Source organism: Mobula birostris, chromosome 5 (assembly GCF_030028105.1).
Source record: "Mobula birostris isolate sMobBir1 chromosome 5, sMobBir1.hap1, whole genome shotgun sequence".
Classification (NCBI taxonomy): domain Eukaryota; kingdom Metazoa; phylum Chordata; class Chondrichthyes; order Myliobatiformes; family Myliobatidae; genus Mobula; species Mobula birostris.
In genome coordinates this window covers 58,536,833-58,549,670 of record NC_092374.1, presented here as the reverse complement: position 1 = coordinate 58,549,670, position 12,838 = coordinate 58,536,833, and the positions used below count along the sequence as shown (strand labels likewise).

General features: G+C 41.5%; 1 protein-coding gene across 7 annotated transcripts in view; it reads right to left on the bottom strand.

Moving 5' to 3' along the window:
- The window catches only part of pip5k1ba (phosphatidylinositol-4-phosphate 5-kinase, type I, beta a), a 175,829-nt gene extending 164,587 nt beyond the window's left edge, over positions 1-11,242 (bottom strand). For 4 of the 7 annotated variants that reach the window (XM_072258069.1, XM_072258081.1, XM_072258082.1 and 1 more), the window contains exon 1: positions 11,086-11,232. The gene's annotated coding sequence lies outside the window, so the exon portion shown is untranslated. Of the gene's footprint in view, positions 1-4,397; positions 4,470-10,363; positions 10,558-11,085 lie in introns of those variants that run through there. The other 3 variants (XM_072258079.1, XM_072258070.1, XM_072258071.1) reach the window with 3 other exon arrangements.
- Positions 11,243-12,838: the final 1,596 nt, after the last annotated feature.

Below are 12,838 nucleotides of genomic sequence, written 5' to 3'. Positions count from 1 at the left end.
TAATTTTATTGGATGCCAGTGTGGAATTTCAATATGTTTGCCAGCATCCATAACCCAGTCCTCTGGATCCTCCCTTTAAAAGAAATGCTTCACAGATCCAAATTGTTGTTGACATGATTTATTCTTCTACTCCATCCATACCTCACACCATTTCCCACAACCCAACTGGAACCCCTCAACATTCAGGAGGTTTTAATGACACAAAACCCCACTTCATTACAACATTTTGTTTCAATTTAGTTTTGGATAATTTGCAGGCAAAGAAAACAAGGTTGTGTGGACTGTTCCAAATACAGTTTCATCTGATGGTAACCACCAACACATTGTTCAACCTCCTCTCTGATGGTCAAGAAAATTTGTTGCAGAACTGGTGCCTCCATTAAAAGTACGCTGCCATGAATTTCCCTGATGGGTTCAGCTGGAAATTTTCAGGATGAATGAAGACATATTTATATCCCAATGGTACCTTTCCCTTCCCTCATAAGTATACTAGAAAGAAAACTCTTCTTTCTCGTTCCATATTAATATTTCGGTCAGCTTTCAAACCAGCTCCTGATAGATGAGCATGTTGTAATATAGACGGGATTCCAGCCAATTTACATGCAGCAATCTCCCATTATGAAAGATACCACAGTATGGATACAAGCCCTTCAGCCCATTAAGTCAGACCAACCACTCATTTATGATAATACTATGTTATTCTCATCAACTCTCCCTAGATTCTAACACTCACTGACACATTAGAGGCCACTTACAGTGGCTAATTAACCTACTAACCCATGGCTTTGGGATGTGGGGAAATTGCATTAATGATGAGATTGTTTCTCCAAGAGACATTGATTAGGGATAAATATTCACCAGGATACAAGGGATATATTTGTGCTACAAATGTTACATTTGGATCCTCTGCATCCACCCCAGAGAACAGATGAGACCACAATATATCGTCCCACTCAACAGACAGCCTCTCCTTTGCTCTCAGTACTGTAGTGGAACAGTAGCCTCAACTTTTTTCCTCACGTCTCTGGAATGGGATTGCAACCTTCTGATTCAGAAGGAAGACAAAATCACTAATGAAGCCACAGCAGACACACAGTCAAACATTATTCTGAAGATTGAACTTCAGAGGTTATTCAAAGCAATATCTAAAATCTCAGTAAAAGTACAAAATCTTTATGCTTCTGTACACATCCTCCAATTCTCGAATTTAAAATTAAGGTTGTGCCTGGTTTGCAGGGGATGGTGGTGTGTAACACATACTCATAATTTTAATTATGAATTAACTCTGGATGTAGTCCAGCTGAGCTCTAGGAGGTACAGACACATCGCTGATCTATCAACTCTCCCAATCTGTTTATAATCAACTATCAATCACTTTCCACATTTTCATTAGATGTTGGACCATGAAACTACGCCAGCTCACAGAACACCTCTATTCCCTCACTGACTTTCTCTTTAGCGTGTCACTAATTTTCCTTCAGATTTTACCATCCGCATGCACCAAAGGCAATTTACTATTTTCTAAATAAGGAGAGAATTCAGAAATAAGCGGCAAAAGTGGACTTGGAGTCTGCATTCAGGACAGAGTGGACTTGGAAAGAATGTTTCTATTGGTAGGAGAGTCCAGGATCCAAGAGCACACAGCCTCAGAATAAAGGCACATCTTGAGATGAGAAGGAATTTCTTCAGACGGGGGGTGGTAAATCTGTGGAATTTTGTTGTCATAAAGGGTTATGCAGGCCAAGTTATTGTGCAGGTTAAAGCAGAGATTGCTAGGTTTTTGATTGGTTTGGGGGAGGGGTTAGAGGTTATGAAAAGGTGAGAGAATGTGGTTTGGGAAAAATAATTGGCCGTGATTGAATGTAGAGCAGACCTGATGGGGCAAATGGCCCAATTCTTTTCCCATATTTTATGGTCTAAATTGGAATAAATCATTATCCAATATCTTTGTTTTAATCCAGTCATTTTTCTAAAATATTAATTTTGCCCTCCCCTCCACATTCACTCTACCCTGCTAACTGCTTACATTTTTAAATTAAAATTTTCTACAACTTTCAGTACCTTACTTTTGTATTAACGTGCAATTCTGATTTTAGAAGTAAACTCTTCTAATCAAATTTAGAAAAAAAAATCTCTTAAAAACCAAAGACAAATACAGCTGTCTTAACCAACATAATGCAAATGGAACATTAACCATAGATTCCTCTTTTTCTAGCAGAATATTCCCTCAATCCAACCTCAAAAACTTAGTGGCATTAATTGTACACTTTTCATGAAATTATATTATAGAATCTAGAAGTCAAAGGTTTTTATTTAAAAATAAATGGAACTTGAGAGCTTTAAATAACTGGTGTTTACCATTTTAGCATTGATGGAGTTAAATGGTCCCAGATATATTGCTTTGGACTTTTAAAGGTTCTATTTAAATGAATTCAAAACTGACTAATGTGTATGCAAATCATAGTGACAAATTTAGACAAACAACTATGCAGTGGGCTCTGTATGAACACTTGGGAATCAAAATGGATTCAAAACCAGGTGGATACTAAACCTCTACACCTAGAGGATTTAAGATCAGTTAATAAATTTAAATTATTAATAATGTAGAAATCATAAGGAGCTCTTCACAGTTCAAGTTTAAACAATAAAAATACCCAGTATGATGGCGAGGTCTGTTTATGGTTAAATTAGTCCAACATCGAAGGAAAGTTGATCATAATGATAATCAACTTGGAAAGGCCAAAAGCTGTTTCTGATTTTTAAAATACACACCTCATGATATAACCCTATCACCTTCACGATACAATTGGCAGAGCATGTAAATATTAACCTAGGTTAACCAGTAACTAAAGCACATACTCATTTAAGCAGCGTTTATTCTGCATATGTAAAATTCATCTTTAACTCGTTCACTCCCACCATCTCAGAATAGTGCTCCATCTGAGTGCACATAAAACAGCAGGAGGCTAAGAGAGGCCCGGGAACATTGCCAAGTGCCTGCTCTCACCTCAGAAGTCCCAAGTCAATGGCTAAGTTTTAAAATGCTTGTCTCTCTGAAATTCCAAGGCTTTACCCCTACTTTATCTCTGCAACCTCTTTCAACCGTGCCACAATTCTGTATTAGTTAGTTCCGGCCTCAGGGCCATTCTCGGCTTTGAATTACTCCACCACTGGCAGTCGTGTCTTAGAATGAAGAACAGTACAGCAAATAAACAGGCCCTTCAGCCCACAATGTCTGCTCCAGACATGGTGCAAAATTAAACTATTTGCTTCTGCACATGATCCATATCCCTCTATTCACGGCATTTACATGTGCTTATCTAACAGGCTCTTAACCACCACTCTCATATCTACTTCCACCACTACCCTGGCAGAGCTTTCCAGTCACTACTCTGTAAAAAACAAATTGCCCCAGACATCTTTAACCTTTCCTTTCACCTTAAAGCTCTGGTACTTGACATTTCCATCATGAGAAAAAGATTTTGACCATCTATCCTATGCTTCTCAAAATTTCGATCAGGCCTCCCCTCAGTTCCTGAGGAAACAACCCATGTTTGCCCAACTTCTCCTTACAACTAATACTCTCATAACCAGGCAGCACCCTGATAATCCCTCCTGTAATGGGACGGTCAGAATTGCACATTATCTAAGTGTGACCTAATCTAAGTTTTATACAGCTGCAACAGGACTTCTTGACTTGTACTCAGTGCTTTGACTGATGAAGACAAGCATGTCATGCCTTCATTGCACAAATCCTAGGTCTTAAATTCCCACCCTAAACTATACATCGTGGTTAGCGCAACGCCTTACAGTACAGGCGACCTGGGTTCAATTCCCACCACTGCGTGTAAGAAACTTGTACGTTCTCCCCGTGACCGTGTGGGTTTCCTCCAGGTGATTCACTTTCCTCCCAGAGTCCAAAGGTGTACCAGTTGGTAGGTTAATTGGTCATTGTAAATTGCCCTGTGATTAGGCTAGGGTTAGATTGGGGATTGCTGGGCTGTGTGACTCAAAGGGCTGGAAGGGCATACTCCTCACTGTATCTCAGTCTATCAAATAAATAAATATTTTCCCTTTCTTGCTTCAGTATGTACACCTTAGTATCTCTACTCAGTTCCTCTCAATCAGAAGTGTAGCTAAAGGGAACCCACATAGGTCCAAGTTATATGTGTCTCTTTGTAGAACATGTGGAACTACTCCAGTCCCTTACTTTCTTTTTCACTCCTCTGGTGACTGTATCAGTGCTGCTTCCTTCTCTTATATGGAACTGCAACACTGCAGAGAGTAACAGCACGGAAACAGGTCCTACGACCCAACCCGTCCATACCAATCTCTGCTCATTGGGCTACTTGTATTTGCCCAAATTCAGGTCATATCCCATTTATCCAGGTACTTACCCAAACGTCTTCTGTTACTGTACCTGCCTCAGCTACTTTTCCTGGCAGCTTGTTCCATGCGCACACTTCCCTCTGCATGAAGAAAGTACCTCTCAGGTCCCTGTTAAATCTTCCACCTCTCAGAATCAGAGCATGGAAATGGGTCATTCACCCTAACAAGTCCGTGCTAACTGCTGCTCAGCAAGCTAGTCTCATCTGCCTGTGTTGGGCTCACAGTCCTCGAAATCTTTCATTTTCATGTACATAACTGAATGGATCTTAAATGTTGCTAATGTGCCTGCCTCACCACCATTTCTGGCAACTCATTCCAAATACACACCTTTTCTGTCAGTTTTAAACCTGCAGTTGCTTTCACCTGACCCATCTTTGACTCTACACTACTCTCTCTCCATTTATCAGTAAGCCTTCACTACACAAATTCAAACAACTCTCCTGAATATACCCCCTCCCTCCCTGATTTTTGCATGGACTGTACTCCATTCCCCAGTTTCTCAGTCTCTGTTTTGATTAATCTGATGACACACTTGTCCTCGTGCTACACAGCACCCCACTTACCCATCGTTGAGTTGGTTCTCAACTATATCTGCTTCATTCCCTACGTCTGCTCTCACTTCCTCTCCTCCCACCCAATGCACAAACACCAGCTTCCCCTCTGTGGAACACACACAAAATACTGGAGGAACTCAGCAGGCCAGGCAAAAAAGTTCAGCTGACATTTCGAATCAAGACTCTTCGGCAGGACTGGAGGAAAAAAAAAGACGAGGAGTAGATTAAAAAAGTAGGTGATGAGAGACAGAGAGAGATGAAGTAAAGAACTGGGAAGTTGATTGGTGAAAGAGATACAGGGCTGGAAAAGGGGGAGTCTGATAGAAGGCCATGGAAGAAAGAAAAGGGAAGTGGGGCACCAGAGGGAGGTGATGAGCAGGCAAGGAGATAAGGTGAGAGAGGGAAAAAGGGATGGGAAATGAAGGAGAGGGGAGGGAAGCCATTACCGGAAGTTCAAGAAATCAATATTCATGCTATCAGTTTGGAGGCTACCCAGATGGAATATAAGGTGTTGTTCCTCCAACCCAAGTGTGGTCATATCACAACAGTAGAGGAGGCCATGGATTGATAAATCAGAGTGGGAATGGGAAGTGGAATTAAAATGGGTAGCCACCGGGAGATCCCACTTCTTCTGGCAGATGGAGTGTAGATGATCAGCAAACGGGTCTCCTAATCTACGTTGGGTCTCACTTATATACAGGAGGCCACATGGGGAGTCCTCTCCAGGGACTTCGTTGTGTGGGGAAAGCAGACAATGTAATTAAGGACCTCTCCCACCTTGTCAACCCCCTCCCATCAGACAAAATAAACAAGCACTTCGCTTATTTCTGACTGACACATGCCCCAGAGTCTCAGCACAAACCAGCTTCTATCCACTGTCAATTTGGACCTCCTGAACAGACCTCTTACAAAAATAAAGATGGACTCTTAATCTCACAGTCTCCCTCGTCATGGCTCTCACACTTCATTTGTGCACTTTCTCTGCAACCATAACAGTATATTCTGCATATTCTCTATCCACACCCCACCCCTTTTGTGCTACCTGGATGTACTCGTGTATGGACTTACCTGTCTAAATGGCATGCAAATCTTCAAAATGCATCCGAGTACACGTACCAATAATAAACCAATTTGCCTCTGTGTTCACCTCCCACCTCACGAGCTTCTATCCTCAACAAGTCATCCTGAGTAATTTCTAATACCACCGATAAGATTACATTGCCAAACAATCTTTTGCTTCACCTCCCCCTCCCACCACCATTTCAGCATTCTGAATGAATGTCTCCTTTGTAGAAATCCCACTCCTTCATCTCCACCAGGGCCTAGGTCATTCTTACTGCATCTTCCCTTGCAACTACCCTCTTGTGATGGGACCTAAACAGTCCCTCAATTGAAGCAATATATTGAATTGTTGCTAACATGCAGACTCCTCTATATGGGGAAATTTGACATTGTGAAACTTTTGGTGATTCTTTGAAAGCATTCATTCAATCTGCCAGAATGACCCCAAAATCACAATTGCCTGTTGTCTTACTTCTCCATTCTAACCTCACTTTGACCTGCTACACTATTGAAATGAAGCCCAACACAAGATCAAGGAAGAGCCATTCATCTCCCCACTATAGCCTTCAGGACTCAACACAAAATTCAGACATCCATCCCCTCAAAGTTTCTTCGAACTTCCCAGCCTTGTATATTGTTCTAGGAGACAACAGATCACAAATGCTGGGATCCAGAGCAACCAAATCTGCTGGAGGAACTCAGCAGGTCAAGCTGCATCTGTCAAGGGAAAGAAATTGTCAATGTTTTAGGTTCAGAACCTATTTCTTGTACCCCCTGGAGACACAAGAGACTGCAGATGCTGGAATATGGAGCAGCAAACAATCTGCTGGAGGAACACAGCAGGTCAAGCAGAATCTAGGTGGGAACGAAACTGTTACAGTACATGGTTACAACCCAAAGTATCAGCAGTTCCTTCCATTCCCCCCCCCATCTCTTCAGATGCTGCTTGACCCAGTGAGCTCTTCCAGAGATTGTTTCTTGCTCTCATACCTTCCCATGTATATTTTCCCCTTTTCTCTAGTTTAGATTTCACTCATCTATTTTAACCGCTCTAAGGCACAGCTTTTGTTAATTTTCATCATCACCACACAATTTCAGCTGGTGTCATGTCCACAAATGCCATCCTATCTCTCTTGATTTCCACCTCCCACAAACTTTTCATTTCTTCTCTCCACCGTTCCCCATTCTCTCTGCAACTTTAAACTGGTTCCACTTCCCAGTTGTAATGAACGAAAGTTGAGCAACCCAAAATGTTAACAACATTTCTCTCTCCACAGATGAAGTCTGAGTGGCAAAGAATTTCCATCATCCCCCTTATCTAGATCCACCAATCACCTATCAGCTCTTGCTCCACCCCTTCCCCCCACCATTTTATTCTGGCTATCTCTGCTTTCTTTCCAGTGTTGATGAAGGGTCTTGACCTGAAACATCAACTATCCACCGTAGATGCTGCTCGGCCTGGTGAGTTCCTCCAGATTCCAGCATCTGCAGTCACCCACGTCTCCTCTTACTCTATGCAATTTGACGACTACGTTTCCTGAAAAATTAATTGGCTGTAAAAGAACTTCAGGATATCAAAGAAAAGCAAAGTGTGCTATACAAATGCATTTCTTTGAAGATGTTCCTAAAGGGCTGTACAGTAACAGTAATTAGTGTAACACTATTACAGCACCAGTGACCCAAGTTCAATTCCTGCCACTGCCTATAAGGAGTGGGTGATTACATGGGTTTCCTCCAGGTTTCTCTAGTTTCCTCCCACATTTCAAAGACATACGGGTTAGTAGATTAATTGGTCACATGGGTATAGTTGGACAGCGCAGGCTCATTGGGCTAAAAGGGCCTGTTACCACATTGTATCTCTAAATAAAAAAATAAAAATTAGAAATAAAAGCTACCAGTCCTTTGATCACAGTTTGGAATTATCTTTAAGGCTGGACACAATGTTTTGCCTGATGACGCCCCTGGAACATGCTAAGTACTATTGCAATGAATGCAGTCTTTGAGGAGATCAGAGTTGCCATATTTTGTTTATTTCTTACTTTCCGCAGCACCCACTTTAAAATTTCTCAGACAATAAAAAAGGAAGTCATGCCTTTGAATTCCATTTTACTAAATTTAATTATACAAAACCCATGTCAAAATGCCTATCAATTTAGCTCTGAGGTCAGTGTACATGATATGATAATTCAGATGAGGGGCAGGATAGTTCTCCATTAAAGTAGATATTTAGTTTAGAAAGTTCATATTGAAAACCTGATAGCTGAAATTTTGCACTCCGTGTAACATTTTTGTACTATTTTCCCTGAAGGAAGAAATCATCAGCAAGGCCAGTATTCTAACCCTCTTAATGTCCTTTGACATACCTCCTCAAAGTAATGGAGTGGTGAAGGCATTCCTGTAGTCATTGGGAGGGCAGCCAATGGATTTTGAAATGGTGATGATAAAGGAATTTTGAAGGGAAGTTATAGATAGTGGCAATTTCTCTCATCTACTGTTCTCGTCTTGCTAGGTAGTAGAGGTCATAGTTTTGAAACAAACTGGCTATTTTACACATTAATCTGCTCTGTCATTGATGTAGGCAACAAATTAATATTACTTAACTGGGCAGAATTTATGATAATGTGCCTTTACTAGTGATTTGGCCAGCAAGCATCTGAAATAACTATTCGTAAGTCACCTCTACGTCTGTTTCAAACTCCAGTTTATTGATAAGATATCTGTATATACCCAGCCAAAATAAAGATCAGCCCACTTGATTCGAGGAGAATGGATTTTGAACACCAACAAAGTCATTTTGTTGAGATTTCACTTCAAAAATCACATTTAAATAAAAACAATAATCCGTGTGTGAAAATTGCACATCCACACATATTATGCCTGCCATTCTTTACCAATCACCACTGCAACAAGTTAAACGATTAATCTGTTCTGAACTGTTTTTTTTAAAGTGAAAATCAAATCGGGGAAAAGGAAAACCTCTGCTTCTCAAACTTAAAATCGCTACTATTACAAAAGAGGGAACTAGGATCAAAAGTAGAAAAGTTAATTTTAAAAAAACCTGAAATGAATTGTATGCAAACTCAGTTTACACTATGACACTGAAAAAATTAGATGAAAACTGATGATGGGCCTCAGCCCAAAATGTCGACAGTTTATGTCCCTCCATAGATGTTGCCTAACTTCAGAGTTCCTCCAGCATTTTGTGTGTGTCCTCAAGACTTCTGGCATCTGGAGAAACTTGTGTTTATGATGAAAACTGACATGTTTTATTTATATGTAAACATGTATATTTATATGTAATAAATGTATCTATTTCTCCTTTTCCACACCTCATCTGCATTGTTCCTGCACCCCTCTTCAATCAATGACCCTTCTTCCCCTATCCAAGTCCTTGTCAACCTCCACTGCAGATGACTCAAAACAAAGCAGTCATTTGATCTGTGTCAAGTACATTCTGAGGTTCTCAAACAGAATTTGATACAAAATTTAACTTTGGACTAAAATTTTAATTTATGTTATGAAGCTTTCTCTCTTAGCCAAAATGACTCCTGTTATTTCCTAACACAAGAACAGGTTATGAGAGCTGAACTAAAAGATAAAGCCACTTAACAACATAATACGTTCAATCTTAAGTGCTTTAGAGAGCTTGTCACACCACTAAGCCAAAATTCTTCTACAGAAAGACAAAAAGATGAGAGGTTCTGCAGATGCTGTAAATCTTGAGCAACAGGCACAAAATGTTGGAGGAACTCAGCAAGTCAGTCAGCATCTATGGAGGGAATACATAGTTGACATTTTGGGTTAAGATCCTTCATCAGGACTAGAAAGATAGGGGCAAAAGACAATATAAGGTGGTGGGGAGGGGATGGGGTGTCAGACATACTTTTGGACAGAAAGTGCAGTTTACAAGACCATGGTCTCCAGTGTTTATTAATGAGCTCATTTTGTTTTTACCAAAACCATTGGACTAAGACATAACCATTCCCAACAACTGCTTTCCATACTCCAGTATGAGGAAGCACAGTTGCGATTTTACAGAGCAGCACATTCTATAACCACAGGACACAGTCTATTGAGAAATGCAGCACCTGACCCACTCTTTTTTGCCTCCTCCCCACATACTCCGTCTTTTTACACACAATCCCCCTCAGCACTCTCGAAACTCCCTCCAACTACAGCCAATCATTCACTTCCCATACACACTTCAGCCCCCTTCCAACACACGCAACCTCCACCCATCTCCCCTCCCCTCATGCACCACCCCGCCAAACCTCGCAACTTTTAACTGCCCAGCCCTGCCCTCCTTTCCCCACCCTTCCGCCTTGACCTGAAGCCGCCCCGGTGCATCCGCTCCCTACCTGCTGCCCAGTGCTCCAGGTGAGCGCCGTCTGGGTCCACTCTCGGCGCGCGCGCGCGCACCAGCCGGCAACCCGCGCAAGCACGCGCCGCCCCCTCACGTGCACGCGCCCAGGGCGAGCGAGCGAGAGAGATACACAGAGCTATTGTTGTGTGGTCCAATCTCCACTTGCTTCATCCGGTCAGCTAGTGCACAGAAAGAACCCAGCCCTTGGGCAGCCGCACAGCTGATAAAGTGGAAAATGAACACATTTTATGCCGATAACGCAACGCCAGGCATAGACCCTGCAACGGCTGTACTGCGTCCTCCACCAGTTGCCCGGCCGGGTGCTCCATTTATTTAATAACGTCTACCATTTATGATCCCGCGGGAATATGGACTAATTACAGCACTGAAGAGGTTTCCCAGCGTATACACCTTCGGACTGCGACACCAGCCTTTCCCTCCTTAACACAAGAGTGCGAATATCAACCCAGAGCTATTTTATTTGTGGGTGTCTCAGAATCACATCCTGATTTTAGCAATGAGTTAATCCACTTTTAACCGTCATTACACACTCTGAATGATGATCAACTAATCATATCGTGTATATAAACCATAAAATGAGTACGGGTTGGCATCAGTAAACCTATTATAAAATTACCAGCCTATGCAACCACAGTCAGAGCTCCATTTCCCTCAAAGAATGTGCATTTTAAATAGGTCACAATTCATTTAACTCACGTTTCTTGCTATGTGGCCCGCTTCACTTCTCCGGAATGTTTTTGCTTTGCCTTTGCAACCCTGACTTTAAACTGGAAAGGAATCCGCATGAACAGCTTACCCCAGAAGTAAGTTTCATTTAGCTGTGAACTGGACAGAGAGATAAAGACCCGCCGCCGCAGTACGGGAATGAAAGTTCCCAGTTCTGCTGAAGTGGTCCCCCTGGTGGTTGGTGTGGAAATGCAAAGCAGCCAAACTGCAGAATATCTCGACCAGATTATTACACAACATTGGAAGGTGCCAATTGGAGCCATTGAACAACATAATCATTTAGTTCTCATCTCCCCTCCCCCCCACACACACACACGTCCAGTCAATTGTCCTCTAAAAATCATAAGACCTATTTTATTTCCCTTTCCATTTGGTAAACCTTCATTGCATTCCCTCTGTCACAAAGACCGGAGGTTTGCATGGATATGTGCCAGATGCGGACAAATGGAACCAGTTCAGGTAGGCAACTTGGCCAGCATGTTGAGATGGGCTGAAGGGTCTGTTTTCATGCTGTATAACTCCATCTGTGCACAATAGACTAGATGCACTCTCACTAGGAAATTCTGCATTCTCTCTATATGTAGCTCCAGGGAGCTATCGTCACCCCTTGAATTCCAATTTTCTTGTAATGTAAGTAAACATATTGATTCCCTTCCCAATTACTGTACCCATATGTTAACTTTCCATGACTAATACAAGGGTACAATCACATCCTCTGAACACCATATTTCAATCAGTGACCATGCAAAACAATTTTAAACTCCACCTTTTTCATTTTTTCTACCAAAGAGGATGATGTCACATTTTTCCATATTGCATTCCATCTGCCAAGTTATCACCAATCATTTAGCTTTTCAACATCCTTTTAAAATCTCTCTGTATTCACCTCGTATACAATTTATCATCAGGAAAATTTGTATACATGGCACTTACTCCCCTTCTTCTAAATCATTGACGTAAATTGTGAATCACTGGAGCCTCAGAATCGACCCCTGTGCCACCAACCTACAATCAGAAAAAAACCTTTTTATTGCAAATCTCTGTTTCATGTTTATTAATCAGTCTACCTTCCACAATCCTGTATTGCTCTAATCCTAGGACTATAATTTTATTTAATAACCACTTGTATGGTACCTTATTGAAGGTTGCCTGAAGATCCAATTCCTTTGTGAGTTAAAACCACAAAAATGCTAATAGATTTATCAAACATGGTTTTCATAAATCCACATTGATTGCCTGATCCTCCTATAATTTTCTAACTGCCTTAATACTATGTCCTTAATTATAGATTTTAGCATTCTGCTAATTAGGAATTGATAAGTTTCTTTATCCAAAGTTCGGAGTAAATTTATTATCAAAGATGAAAGTGCAAAGGGACTTGGGAGTCCTCACGCAGGATTCCCTCCCTAAAGGTTAATTTGTAGGTGAGTCAGAGGTGCAGAAAGCAAATGTGATGTTAGCATTTATTTCAAGAGGACTAGAATATAAAGGTAAGGATGTAATGTTGAGGACTTATAAGACACCGGTGAGGCCTCACTTGGAGTATTGTGCAGGCAGCATCTCTAGGAAGAGGTGCAGTATGTGATCCTCTCGTATCCCCTTTTGTCTATCGCCTGTCCAGCTCTTGGCTCTATCCCTCCTCCTCCTGTCTTCTCCTATCATTTTGGATCTCCCCCTCCCCCTCCAACTTTCAAATCCCTTACTCACTCTTCCTTCAGTTAGT